Here is a 15,482-nt window from a genome sequence, read left to right as displayed (position 1 = left end):
TGCTGTTTTAACAACTCGACGATGATTTAAAGTAAGTAGATAATGTGTAATTTGTCATGTTTTCATTCTGAATTCATGGCTCTAATGCGCTAACACGCTATCTGTTATTGTTTTTTATGATGACTATGACACAACTGCAATGATGGGTGAATAAAAGAGTGTGAATGGGTAGAATACAGACAAAATAATTACTTTGGGCAGATGTGTGAATGGCTTTTGGCAGCAGACAGCACATGAGTGAAGCAGCATATCAAACAACAGAGTGCATGGGCACTATAGAGTATTTGTGTAGATTTGATTCCTTTTGTAGACTAATTAAACAAACAAAACCAAAAAAACATCACATGACATATTGTCAAGTGAACAATCGTACAGATATAGGTACGTTTGCACCAGCTCGCTCTCCAAGCCGGTGTGTTCATGTTGACTGATCTCCAGGTCACACCTACTGATGACGTGGACAAATGAAGGTAAGGTGTTTAGCAGCCGGTACAAAGTTTTCCTAAAAGTTTGCGCTGGAAAGCTGTTACATCCCACCGAAACTAACTCAACAACACATTCGTTTTGGACAGATTTTGCTCTAAATTATGTCACACCTATTCGTTCTTCGATTTCGAATGAAGGATGCCGAGGCCTTTACCTTCAAGTACCAAACATGTACTTTAGGTATGTTGGAATTATCACATTCTACAGAGTGCAGATTACACTTTGAATCATTGACAGGTGTGCAAAACATCTGTCTAATCATAGAAAATCATTAATTCCAACTATCTCTTAAACACACACACACACACACACATCCAAACGTCTCTACACCCACTGACACAATCAAATTAGAAAAACACAGACACCCACACACACTCATTAACACATTAAACTAATCTCACACATGTAATTTCACTGATCTGCTGTGTTTGTGTGTGTGTATGTAAAAACAGAGACAGGTCTCACAGAGTTAATGAGTTTACATGGCTTGTTGAGCGCGCAAGAGGCACTTTGCATTGATCTCCTCTCGCTGTGCGAGAAGACAAATCACTCTGGCTCGACTCTCATCTCAACCTCTCACACTCTAATCATATAAACACACTCCCAATAACCGAGCCATTAACATATGTCACTTCCACGAATGCCCACAGTTTAACCAGTGGGAAAATAATCACCGGCGTTTAGGCCTTTGCTCACTCCGCAGACTGAAAATGTCTCGAACACATTGAACAAAATATCCTATTTGATTTATTGTATTGAGAATACATAGTTTCATTTCTCTGAATGAGAACTAATTGGTTTTGACCGTTGAGTGCCATTACTGAACATCAATTAAAAAAAAATTCTGGACAAAGCTGTTGATTACCAGAGAAAATAATTTCTCTTCCCTCAGTTTGATAAACAACAAAAAAATATTTGTTTACAGTAATACAGTCTGTGGGGCAAAGCATTCCAGAGGGTTTAGGGGCCATTTAGTCCAAATGCATTCTTGTGCTTAAAAAAAGCTAGATGCAGCACAACGAATAGAATAGAAAGTGTCTCAAGACACTTTTTTTTAAAAGTAGAAGTTCTTTTTAACTTGACATAGCATCTAAATAATTTGCCCCTCCTGTGTGACACACTGAAAAACAACGAGACAGTGGTTAAAGGCATCTGACTAGGGCACGTTTTCATAGAAAAATAAGTTAATACAGCGCATATGGATGCAAAAAAATGTTTGGTGTGAACGGCCCCTTAAAAGCAAAGATTTGCATATTTTATTTAGTTAAATTGCTTATTTTAATTCTTATATACAAAAATGGGTGTTTTTTTGAGCTGTTAAGTTGTCTATATTGTCCATTTAGCTGCAGGACTACTTGCCTCATAGACTTCCATTGTAAGTGCATTACTGTAATTTACTGTAAAAAAGACCAAAAAAAAATGTTTCGTTGTTTTTACAAACTTATGGGCAAGCTCGCAATTATTTTCCATAGTAATCGGCAGCATGTCACAGATTCTGGGGATACAGTTTAACAAAAGGGGTGTAACTTGCAGACAAGAATAATTGCAGTTACGCAAGACTTACAGTATATCTGAAAACAGGCGCTGCAATTGGCTTTAACAGTTTTTATTCTGGGTGTGTAAATGTCTTATTAAAATATGCATACCACATTAACTGCTGATCATTTTGATTTATGTGCATGAGAATTATAAAAAACAACATGCTCCAAACAAGTAAGGCTGCAAGATATATAGTCAACTAAGTGTCTGTCCTCTCGGAAGGTACTCAGATGCCCTCTCAGCAGAAGAGAGGGATTTTGGAGGGAGGAGTTGAAGAGATTTCTTCTGAGTTCAGTAGAGTCATTCAGTCTAATAGGAGGAGACAAGTGCTTAGACTGTAGCACAAAAAGCCAAACAACATAAATAATTCTAAAAGCTAAGGAGCCCCCTTTGTATGTGGAAGTACCCCCTGAATACAGTGCCGACATACACACATGCCAACACATGACGCACACACATATCCTGGCATCTGAGGGGTTTTTCAAGCCTTTGAGAGAGAGGACATCTATAATACGGATGTCAGTATGCCTGTTCTAGATATCATACTGGTCATATAAAGAACAAAAATAATGCATACAGTATTCTTTCTTTTACACATGCAATCATACTTAAAATGAAAGTTAACTCAGTAATTAAAAATATAGTCATTTACTCACCCGCTTGTTGCATGCTTCCATGGAACACAAAAAGTTAACTTTTGGAGAACATCCTGGCCACTCTTTTCCATATGATAACAGACATTTAAGTTGTTATTCACTGATAATCTGATGATGAGCAACAACTTTAACTTGTGAACTGTTCCTCATACAAAGCTATCATATAATTTCAGAAGACTTGGAATAGAGCACACAATTCTTGAGACTACTTTTATGATGAAAAAGACAGCCAAGGATATTCATCAAAAATGTGCCTTTTGTGTTCCACTGAATAAAAAAATAAAAAAATTATGTGGGTTTGGAACAACATGAGGGTGAGTAAACAACTGAATTTTTATTTTTGGGTGATCTTTGTCGTGAAATGCCTGCACATGCTGAAATACAGAACGACCTGAAACGTGCACATGAAACTCCACTGTGTTCTACTCAAACATGCACTTTATATGCATGAAATCCCTCACACAGGTGGGCAGACATTCACATACACACATGCTTGAAATGCAGGGCGGTAGAGTCTTGTAAATCTCTTTGTGAAAGCAGACTTTGAAGGGGGGGGTAGAAGGGAGCTTACACACTGAGCTCTGAGGAAGAAAAACACTCCCCACTCAACTCTTTCTCTCTACATCTCTCTACCCTCTTTTCTTTTCCGTTGTCTTCCAAACTCATTCTGACACTTTTTCTATCTCTTTACAGTCCTTTCTGCATTCCTCTTTCTCCTTGCCACTTTTTTCCCCAAAATGGACTTCAATTAAATCATATCAAACCATATCTTTTTAGTTTTTCATAGGACTTTGAACATAATGCCATATTAGCCATACAGGTTTGGGACAACATGACGTTGAGTACATGATTAGGCATTTAAAGTCCCCATTTATTATCATCTTTTTGCTTTCAATAGTTAATTTTAAATGGTCCTGCAGTGTGATAAATGTATTAATTGTAATCTCTCAATTAAAATGGTCATAACATTTGCATGCATAATAATTATAAAAGAATTGCAAAATTCTCTTAAAAAATGGTATAAGAATAAGTTTAGCATATCACACCGTAACTTGTCAACTTCCCAAAAGTATTTCATATTTCAACTACACATTTACAGCAAAGACCAGCATCCAACATGCACTTTTGGACATCTTACAGTTATCAAAGTCTACACAGCACATCACCACAATCCAAAATGCACTAACACCCCCACCCCGCCAACACACACACATACACATCTGTGCTACCCATTCTATGATTCACTGTCTCTGTCTGTTCTTCATATGGTGGAAATCTGTCTGAACAATGTCACATCTAAAGAGCCCCTTTGTCCCAGTAACTAACCCATAGTATGCAAACTCAGTTCCCCATTCATAAACCTTGCAAGTCCGGGTGCCCCGGGCCTCTAGTCTCTCTCTCTCTCTCCCTAAGCAGTGAGTAATGTCCTGCCTCTTCTCAGACAATGACTTCGGCAAGTAGCCGCCAAACTGCGGGGCAGCGAGAGAGGGGGAGCACTCGCGAGCGCCTTTGACAAATGGAACCTTTCGCTCTAAACCGCGGCTGCTGGAAGAGCCTTTCCTACGGCACATGGCACGCTACTGTCCGCCGAGAGCACGCTGCAGCCTAAAGAGGCCAATTGTGTGTGTGTACCTGTGTTTGTGAGTGTGGCTGAATAATATATTCCATTGCAAAGTCTAACCTTGTCCTCCTACAAGAATAAGATGTATTTTCCAAGCAAGCTGGGCCCTCTTGATAAAAACATCCTTCAGAAGTGGTGTGGTGTGGCGAGAGCCCTTTTACCGCTCATGTGCACATTTATCCTGCTTTTGCTCTCTAAATGTTTGCCTCTATTAGGGGTGGTTGGAATAACCAAAATTGCATATCATGGTATGAGTAATTCTATATCACGGTAACAGAATACATCACAGTAGGCCTTTATTATATTTATTTTTGTACATGCAGTATGTGAAATTATTTATCTATTAAAAACTCATGCCTATTTTTAATTAATCAAGTAAATGAAAAGTGCTGTAAGCGATTTTAGCATTCTGAAGCTTTCACGTGACCGAGCCGTTGAATTAGCCACGCCCCCTCATTCCAATACCCCGCCCTCCAAAGATAATTTTGTGACCAAAACCGAGCAAAAGAGCAGCATTGTTGACTGGCTGTCAAATTCAACAGTGGCACAATAGCGCCCTCAGCTGACAAACATTATGACTCATAGCCTCAATGATCCGCTTCAAATACAACACTATGAGAACAAGCAAAATTATTGACAAGTGAAAAGCGTCAATGTCCGCGGTTTGCAAAACTAAGTAAAACTAATATTATTAAATGGTTAGTTCAGAGTCAGACATTAAATTCTGACTGGATGAGCCACTTTCTAGGCCAATGTAAAAAAGCTGATTTACACACACCTGTGACCGCAAATCTTTTGAATTCTATATTAACACAGCAAGCTGTGCCATTGCAACCATCGAGTACAGCAGTGCCCTCCCATTTTTTTTCAGCTTTTTTCGTTCCGAAAGCATAATTCCCATTAATTTATTCCATAGGGATTTCATAAATCCGTCATAAAAGCATTCTAAGCCAAGAACCAGTAAGCTCCAAAGTGACTCATAAAATAACAAACTTTGATTTGAATCAAAAAAGTATTTGAAAATCAGACAAAAAGACAAAGGTATATGCAGGGGTTAAATTGGGATTTCAGAGGTGGGGGAACCCTAAAATCGGGTTATGTCGCAATCATGCCACCCGCCCGTGTATTTTATGAACTTTTAATAAAATAAACGGGTGTCTAAATATGGATTTATTAATAGGCCTGGATGTAATTCATATAGTAAGCTTTTTTCTTTCAGATGAATACATTTTACTGGTATAATTATTTGTCTGTCATTATTTATGTATCATGTAATTAATTAATTAATTAATTAACTTAATTGTGAAAAAATATATAGAATATTTGGTTTAGTGTTTTATATTTGATGACAAAAAACTAGATTAAAAATGATATCAAATGCATTTTACACATTTTATAAAAATCAGATGACAGCTGGGACAAGTTACCTTCTTCTTGCCCTAGATTGGGGGTCATCTTATAGAACATGCTAAACTTTGGCCTAAATCTAGTTATGTTACAATTTAAAAGTAAATGCACATTGTTCTTAACGGGGGAATCAAACACCTTCTACACAACTACCTTTTACTCAAATTGTTATTCTGATGATATTATTTATAATGAAAACATTTGCTTTACATTATAAAAGAGTTTTAAAATTCTTCACTGTGGCGTGAAGTGAATCCCACTGTATAATATGTACGAGTGGTCTTTTGATCTCAACTGATTTTTTATATCTATGTTGATATTGCATTGCATGAGTGCTACAAAACCCCTTCGTGTATACAGATTTTTAATAAACTAAGCAAAATACCTTCTGCATATCAGTGGATCTAAGAAAAGGGTGAGCAGTTGATTCCATATTAGAAATCGGACCATGGTGCGAACAGAAACAAAAAGTGCATCTGTATGCGGGGCCGCTACAGTGGTAGAGGCTACATGCACCCTCTACCAGTGTCCATAACTGACTAGTGCGAAGTATAGTGAGCTTGAAATATTTTTAAACAAGCACACTCACCAAATAAATGGAATGGACTGACAAACAAGCATTTATTTTTCTTTTTGGAATCGAAGGTGATGGAACGGTGTTCCGGACCATACCGGCCCAATTTATCCTCTGGGTATATGACTAAGTAATTAACATCTTTCATGAGGGAATAAACTAAAATCCCATGAATCATTGCGACTGACATAATCTAATTAAAAATTATGAAAAAAATATAAAGCTACTGATTTAAAAAGTTATTGATGAAAAGTATAGAAACTAGTATAAGTATAGAGATATATTTAAATTTTGTTGCATACATTTTCAAATATATAAACAGTTTGAGAGTGTAGGGATTATGTCATGGAAGTGGGCAGTTGCTGCTGGACACTTTTGCCGCAGTTTGTCAGCAGTGATTCTCTGATTGGAGGATTTTTCTCTGCTGGATCATGGATAGAGCACCAGCATGACTTAAAACAATATACATTGAAATAATGTGCCTATTATCTTCAGCAGAAGCATATCCCATTGATTAGTAACTTTAGCACACAATAGGTCTGTCTTAAAAAGTTTAACAATGTATACAGTAGTTAAAAATCAATTCGCCTATGGAGAAAATGAATGGGATTTTGACTTCCGGAACAAGACTGTTGCGCTTTATTAAACTCTTCACGTTGTGCCAAACAACACCCCTCATCTTAACTTGTTTGGGACACATCCCGCTCTGTATTTTCACATTATTCCTTGTTTTCTCGTCACTCTCGTTTGCAAATAACATAACATATCCCTGCCTACTGATAGCAGGTGCAAATACTGTGTGCAAATATCTACCGCGGCATAAATGGTACAGCAAAATATTCCCTGGTTGACACATTTCTGCCACCGCATGGTGTACAGTACACACCGTCAGACCGCCCAACCCTACTCTATTACTCCTCCTCTCTTGCCCCTCTGAGAGTATATGTGTCATTATAAACAACTGCAGACTCTGAAGACCCGTTCTCTCCCTCCCCTCTCCTCCTCTCCACTCCAAAAGCTCCTTGAGGGAACTAGTCTGTAAAACTTTTGCCTCCACCCCCTCTCCCTCTCTCCCTGCTTGAAAGGAGCTGGTCTTTGTTCAGCAGGAGAGGGACCCCTCCAATAGCCCCTACCTTCCCTTCAAAGCTCCCTGTGGAGTATTGTTAAAACAAAGCCCCCCCCCCAAACACACACCTCTTCCCCCCCTCTCCTTCTCTCTCTCGCTCCATCTAAACCCGGGCCCTTAAAACCAGCACACTTTGCATGAGAAAAAGCGATTAGTCTTCCGATGCTGTGATGACAATGGGTAAGTCTTTCAGGCTTGCCTGAAATTTGCTCATATAGTTGAGTCCCCTATTTTGTTTTTGTAAATAGGGACATTATTTATCTCAGGGACAGGGGGGCAAGGGCTTTGACATTTACTTTTAAAAGTACTCAGAGGGGACAGAGAGAGTAAAGGAGTCAGTGCAAAACATACAGGGCAGAAAAGGCAAATAGGAGAGGAGTTTTGCTGAGGGATTTAGGGAGTACACATTCCCCTTCATCGACTGTTTAACCTTTCTACATATGGATCTGATATTCAGTTATTCCTGAGGTCTTATGAGCCTGACCTTAGGGTTAAAGATTAAGTCAGTAAAAGTGTGGATGATTATAATACTTAGAAAAGAGATTTAATGGTTTATCTTTTCTATTGAATGTGGAATGCTCTAAAATCTTATCTATATCCTTTATGCTGCCTATACAGCATAAAATAAAATACTGATGTGATGAATTTAATTAAAGGAATGTTCTGGGTTCAGTGCAAGTGAAGCTCAATCAACAGTATTTGTGGCATAATGTTGATAACCACAAAAAAATTATTTTGACTCGTCCCTCCTTCGAGGTTACAGTGAGGCCCTTACAATGGAAGTGAATGGGGACAATGGAAGGGATTGGGGCCTATTTTTTGGAGGCCTTAAACACAGAAATTTTAAGCTTATAATTTTTTAAAAGCACACATTAATTCTTCTGTTAAAACTCATGTATTATCTCAATTGTTTAAATAGACATTTTTACAGTCATTTTAGGGTTTCAGGGTTTGTGACATTACATCGTCATGGCAACAAAGTTGTAAAATTGGTTATAACTTTCCACAGAAAAGGTTAGTTAGCGATTTTATGCATATATACATGCATATCCTTTATGTCTTGTGGCTATACTTTTGAAACAGTGAGTATTTTAACGTTTAAAAATTGGCCCCCATTCACTTCCATTATATTGTAAGTGCCTCACTATAACCTCTGATTTTTACTTTTTTAAAGAAAAGCAGGGATGAGTCTAAATAATTTTTTGTGGTAATCAACATTATGCCACAAATGCTGTCAATTGAGCTTAACTTGTGTTGAACCCGGAACATTCCTTCCAATTCATTAGAATCAGAACGGGCTATTGAAGCCTCTATGGAACGGTAAAGAACTCCCATTCTTCTTAGTCCTGACTATCTCCTGGTGTTAACTCTGGAGACCAGCAGTGCAGAAGTCAGAGACATCGATCACACTGAGGGACCAAGTCATTTGTGCCCTCTGCGTGTGTGTATGTGTGCAGCGTCTTCACATTTGCTCAAAATAACTCACATCAAAGCTGACGTCCCGGGACATTTACAACACACTAACCACACCGTCACCAGAAGTCATTCACACACCCTGCCACCAAATGGGTAAGTACTTAGTTCTCTTGCTGCCGCACTTCACACACACAGGTTTACAGATGGTTTTACGACCAGGACAGCAAATAGATGAGGCAAACCAAGAAGTTATTGCCAACACACTACCTGAGCTGTTTGCACTCACCTACTTGAGAAAAGAAAACATTAGCTTTAACCATGCCATACTTTTTTTTTTAAACACACACATCCAGAAGCTCTTCCAGAAGCAGGAATTTTGGTGGTAGTTTAGGCTGGTTTGGTGATGTTTTAGCTAGTTGGTTAAGTATACTCATACTGTTCACCTCAGTTGGTGAAACTGGTTAACCAACATGATTTTTGTGGTGAAGCTGGTTGACCAAGGACATCTTGCTGGTTAAGCTTCTTAAGAAGCCTGTTGGTGACACCAGCACACCAGCATGCAAACATATGCTGGTGACAAGAATGCAAAAATCCATCTTATTTAAACGGCCCTTAAGAAACATGTCCGATCAGGGTCAAGTGAACCTGAAAGCAGCCTAAATAAAACCAAACTGGTAAAGCTAATTCAGAAGCATCCTGTGCTGGGTACCAGCATGCAAAACACAACATATGCTTGTGACCAACTGGGGGTGAAATAACTCTTTTTTTCTCTCTTTTTCCCAGTCTCTAACCCTTCTCTAAAAGGGTAAATGGCCAGGCTAATTGGCAGGTCAATTTTGAGTTTCCAGCAGCCAGCGCTGCCAGTGAAAACAACCTGTCACTCTCAAAGTTTGGTACGGACCTGCTCATTTCCTGTGACTGCCTGTAGGCTGTATGTGAATGAGAGAGAGAATGAAATAAGGGGAAAGAGGGGAGTTGTATGTGACTAAACATGCAAATTAGCATGTCTTCTTACCCCTGAGTCCCATACGATGCATGATAGGAGCTTTTAGCTGGGTTACTTACAGGTCCTGAGCAAGTTATTATAACTGAGGAGATAATGGGACTCTGGGAGGGCAACACAAGGCATAATTAATAGGGAAAAAAAATTATAATGAAACATGGACTATGTACAAGGAAAGAAAGAGAGTGAAAAGAAAAGGCAAAGGATACAGTGGGGTCCACAAAACTGCCACAGAAATTCATAAAAGGCCCCCAAAATTCAAAATATGGGTGCAAAATATGCCCGTTTTTTTTTTTTTTTTTTTTTTTTTTGTATTGTCTGATATGTTTTATTCTAGGCCTTGTTAAGTATATCATAATAAAAAGAGTTGATGCTGATTACATTTTATAGGTAACAACCTAATTGGAATGAAAATGTATTTTTATGAATTGATTAAAATTATTTTACTTGAAACGATGACACATTTTTATATGATTATGGTCATATATGATCATAAAGGTAAAAATGCCACTGAAAATCAATTCCAGGAGAAAATATTGCCCCTTATGAAAAAAAAAAAATTCTGACAATGGTCCAGAGATTTCATTCATTTAAACCTGGAAATAAGATGAAAGTTTGAATATGACAAACCTGGAAATAACAGTAAATTATAAATGTATGATTTATAGGCCTGGAAAAATCATGGAAATATAAAATCTTAAAAAGTTATCAAACATTTTTAAGTGAATATGAATTTACTAAATATAAATTGGAAAAACTTCCAATGAAGCAGACAAGATTCTCACATTTTGGAACAATGTCATACCATGCTTGATAACTTAGATCGTTAGCTTTTGCACAAACTTCTGGAGTCCATGCCACCTCGAGTGCATACTGTCACTGAAGTACAAGGGGGGGCATACCATATATTACAAAATTCTAAAATGCATGTAAACATTTCCATTCAATTCAATTTACACTCAAACTGTTAGGCTGACTATATAATTTGTAACAAACAATTTGGATACAATCAGAAAACTGCATTTTCACTAGAAGTCTTAGACCTGGACCCTGCTGTATATAAAGATAGAATAAAACAGAAAGGGAGATAAAGAATAAAAGAAAGAGAGGGAAAAAGAAAGAAGAGAAGGAAGGGGTCGTCCTGACATAGAGGCAGATCTGAGGCATGCCCTGAAGGGATGACTGGGCCTGGGGATTAGAAGGGGGTAAAGAGAAAAGGAGAGAGAGAGAGAGAGAGAGAGAGAGAGAGAGAGAGAGAGCCCATAAGAACAAGCCCCCCACTACTGAGACACAAATATAGATGAACACTTTTGACATGTCTCTACTTTTCCACGATGGCTCAACTTCTCACCCAACGATCCGCACTCTAACCTGTCCCACAGCTCGAGAACCTCTCCCTCTCTACCTTTCCATCTGTCTATATGCCTTTTTCCTCAATTACACACTCTCACTTGTTACTTTCTCTCTCTTTCCCTCTTTGTGTCCTTTTCATTTGATGTCGAATGTATCAAAGTTGAGGATCATCAAAGTGAGAAATTTCAGTTGGAAGTCATGGCTTGTTGACAGCGTTGAGTGGAAGCAGAGCACCACAGTACCGCACAACAAAGATTTCATTGCAATTGTAGTCAGGTGCTGCTTGTTAGGGTCAAAAATGCTAAACATGGGCAAATACATCAGTTAGGTTTAAAAAATAAAAAAGTAATTTTACTCCTCAGTCTCTCTCTCTCTGGAGGCAAGATGTAAAAATCGGACAAATCTGACAACAGAGGGGGGAGCTGATCGGAATTAGATTTTTGATGAAATACCACATTCACAAAAAGCCTAGTAGTCGCCTCATACCACTATAGATCCATCATAACAAATCACTCTCTATGCCTAGTGCAAAAGCAATCAGCCCATCCTAGCTGCTAAGACGTCAAACTCAAAAACCACTGCGTAACAAGATAAAAGAAGAAGCTTCCAAATGCCCCGAGAGCACTTCCACAACCTCAATCTGTTATCAGCCTCAAAGAAACACACAAATTTCCCATCCATTTGTTCCTTATTGGTTTGGACAATAAGCACAGTGCTATTCAAACTTGCATTAGCATCTCAATGGCCCCCTGTTAGTCATCTCATTCCCATATGCACCTAATGACAGGTAAAACTGCTTTAGGATGCTAAAGGACCCTCTGGGTGAAGGGTACAGGCGTCCCTCTCAAATGCCCGGGCCTAATCTGAGGGTTTATGCACGCGGAGTGGGGGGGAAGAAGGGGGTAATGGGATGACATTGAGGATAATCGTGTGTCATCTCCGCTTGTTAATATTAGCCAGTGACATAGTGTGCTCAGTATGGTGGGCGGGAAAGGGGAGGCAGGCAGGAGTGACCTGCTAACCTTCAGTTCTGTTCTGCAATGCAGCCATGCATATATGAACAGTAGACCATGATAAACTCCTGTTTGACGAGGGACTCTTGCAAGGAACTGAGAGTATGTTAATAAAGATATGAAGTCTATTTTTTATCTTGGCTGTCTCCTCTGTGCATGGCTCAGTGAGGGTGAATAATTCATGAGGCAAGTATTTTTGCAAAATTACACCTGTTTGATCAAAGCCTTTTCTGTTTCATTTAAGCACATTTGTAGATTTTTTTTATGTTATACACATTCTACACATTTACTGGATGTCTGTTCTAGATTACTTTAAGCACATGCAACCATTAGCATTTAAATATAATATACTCTGTCCTGTTTCATGTTGTAAAGCTTGAGTCTAATTAAATTCATATCCCAATAACCAAATATAATACAAATGCATCTATGTTAAACTATAAATTACAAACATGTTTGCTTGATTCATTAATATTTTGGGAGATCAGATTTTCAATTCAGTGGATCTATTCTATTATTTAATTTTTAAACTACTTAATTTTATTTTTACGCAAAGCACAAGCCTAAAGACATATTTGTTCCCAAAAGAAAAGATAGAAGCTTGAGATAAACACAAACTCATGCAGTTGAATTTTTGGTAATCACACTACGGTTTGAGTCTTATCAGAAAACACCTTATCAGTGAGCTTAAGATCTCAAATGGATTCTTATTTTATAACAAAATTAACTAAAGGTGGGAAAACATCATAAATCTCTACTACGACCAACTACTGAATATGACATCAAAGACAGAACAGATTACAGATTATATGATATATTTTCTTTATATCCGGTGTGACTAAGATCATGCAAATTCACTAGGACACTGTATAACTTTTAACATGAAGAGATGTTACAAAAAAGCTAATTCTGAATTACATTTAAATATCTGAGGAAATTTAAAATCACCCATTGAAGCCCTGGGTCAATCATACAGACTTCTACATAGACCTATTCAATGAAATGTCAACAATTCACTTGGAAACAACAAATGCTTGAAAAAAGGTAAATGTAATAAAAGACCAAAATGAGAAATAAACTGGAGGGGGGCGACTTAAACAAGCAATAATAGAGAAAGAGCAGGCCTCATATACTTGTTTGGGGTATGGCATTTCGTAAACTTTACATTACAGTGACCATGTTAAACATGTATTATTAATAATTACAATGACAATAACAAGCAACTATATCTGCAAAATAATAATTTCATATATATATATATATAACATGTTGTTCGATACTGTTAGGCTCAGAGCTTATACTTTTGTAATACACAGTAACATTAACACTGTAACGTGTTTAATTTGAATTCTGATTTTTGAATTTAAATTTGAAATTTTGAGGCGTTCTGAGACACCGTTAATTGCGCGCCAGGTGTTAGAAGGGATTTGGCGGGGCAGTCAAGGCACGAACATTCCAAACACTCTCATGCGTGTTGCCGATCTGCAAAACTGCACGTTTCTGGAATGAATGTTCCTTGAGTGGAGACGGGTTAAAGCCAAAAAGTTTTACATAAGCTGCAAGCGAATATCTAAAGTAATGTGGCACATTAGTGCATTAACTTTGCACCATATTCAAACGGAAAATGATCATTTCCACTATTAAACTTTTAATTAATCTTGGCTTTGATGCACACATTCTTATCAAATTAAAGTCATGTGCACTTATTTCAATTAGTGATCTGTTAAGGGTGTTTATCATCACGCAGAGCCGACAATTAATGTAAAAAAACAAAACAGTATTTTTATTAATTTTAGCTAAATAGGTAAATCATACATTTTACATAGTCCCAGTACAATCGAACATAATTATTTTAAAATGGCTGGCCCGCCTATTATTATCATCCAAAGAGATATTTTTATTTTATTCATTTTTTTATTTTTTTACATTGTAAGGCTATCATGCAATCCGTTTAATTTTTTTGCAACGTATAAGATTTCAGAAACCCTCTCCATATAGTGAAGTGAGAAATACCTTAAAATTCTACTGGCAGGAAAATGACGCAATTAAAATATTATGCCCCAGCTTTTATTCAGGGCTATATTTAAAAACGTTTTTAAAAGCCCCCTCTGAACTTACTTTAGCACATAAAAAAAGAATAATAATAATTCAACTGTGGCAATGGACACCAATGAAAAGTGCATTGAAAATGACATGCTGCACTGAAGCCCGTTGCGTCCTGATGGATGTTATTATTTGGAGAAATTATCAGACAGGCGTAAAACATTGGGACACAAAATATTAGCAGACCAATAGGGGCCGCAAGTTTGTCAATAAGTGGCCAAAGTGTGCAAAAACGGCTCTGCTGAACTTGCGCCGCACTGTATAAAAAAGAAAACCAAAATAACAGCACACATCTGACAATAAACGTTCTCTTCATGTGTTCGTCCCATTGACTTAATGTATTCATTTGCACCAAACTGTCAGGGGTATCGCATTGCGCATTTTGCGACTTATTTGAAACGCGATACCCCTGACAGCACGGTGCATACTCTTTCCCCCCTTTTCTTCTTCTTCTTTTGTCAAAACTTTAATGCAACCAAAGGCAAAGAGGCACAGCTCCAGATTTCTTGCACTTACTCGTCCGAAGGTGACTTCCCTCCACTTGTTCCGAAACTTTTCTTTCCTCTCCTCGAAGACTTTCTTCTCGCTCGTGCGCAGATGCTTGCTGCAGAATGAGAGCGACTCTTCGCTTCTTCACTTAAAACTCCAAAACTGCTCTGCTGAGATTTCTCTTTTTCTTTCTTCCCTAGTCTTCCCTTTCTTTCTTAAGTGCGCTTGGCAGGGGCAGCCCGAGCACTAAACTAACGCCCTGTCTTTGCCTACATACCTAAAGACCACCACCAAAAGTACTGCGACTCGTGAAACTCCTAAATGTTTATCGCAATAAAGACTGTAACGGACAGTTTCTTGGGGGAAGAAGATTTGAAGTGTGCTGTGGAGCTCCAGCTGCCCTTTCCCTTTGCGTAACTCCTCCCTCTTTTTCTTTCTGCCCCCTTTTTCACTCCCTCCCTCCTTCACTTATCCCAGCGCTCTTTCCTGAGACGGTGGAGTCACTTTTGAGTTATTGGAGAGTGAAAACCAGTCACACTTTTCATTAGTATTCGTGTCAGGTGATACACATGTTGTTATTATGTAAATATTTGGTCAAGCAACTTGTAAATTAGGGTTGCTACTATTGTAATGCATTATTATACTATGTTAATTATGAGTAACATAGATATTGTAACAAAAAGTGAGAACAAGCAA

The 15,482-nt window shown here is 38.0% G+C and overlaps 1 protein-coding gene across 1 annotated transcript in view; it reads right to left on the bottom strand.

Annotated features, from left to right (window-relative positions):
• The window catches only part of LOC127434715 (transcriptional activator GLI3-like), a 158,744-nt gene extending 143,614 nt beyond the window's left edge, over window positions 1-15,130 (bottom strand). The window contains exon 1 of the mRNA XM_051687628.1: window positions 14,814-15,130. The gene's annotated coding sequence lies outside the window, so the exon portion shown is untranslated. The remainder of the gene's footprint in view (window positions 1-14,813) is intronic.
• Window positions 15,131-15,482: the final 352 nt, after the last annotated feature.

Source organism: Myxocyprinus asiaticus, chromosome 44 (genome assembly GCF_019703515.2).
Source record: "Myxocyprinus asiaticus isolate MX2 ecotype Aquarium Trade chromosome 44, UBuf_Myxa_2, whole genome shotgun sequence".
Classification (NCBI taxonomy): Eukaryota; Metazoa; Chordata; class Actinopteri; order Cypriniformes; family Catostomidae; genus Myxocyprinus; species Myxocyprinus asiaticus.
This window is presented reverse-complemented; position numbering and strand designations above follow the sequence as displayed.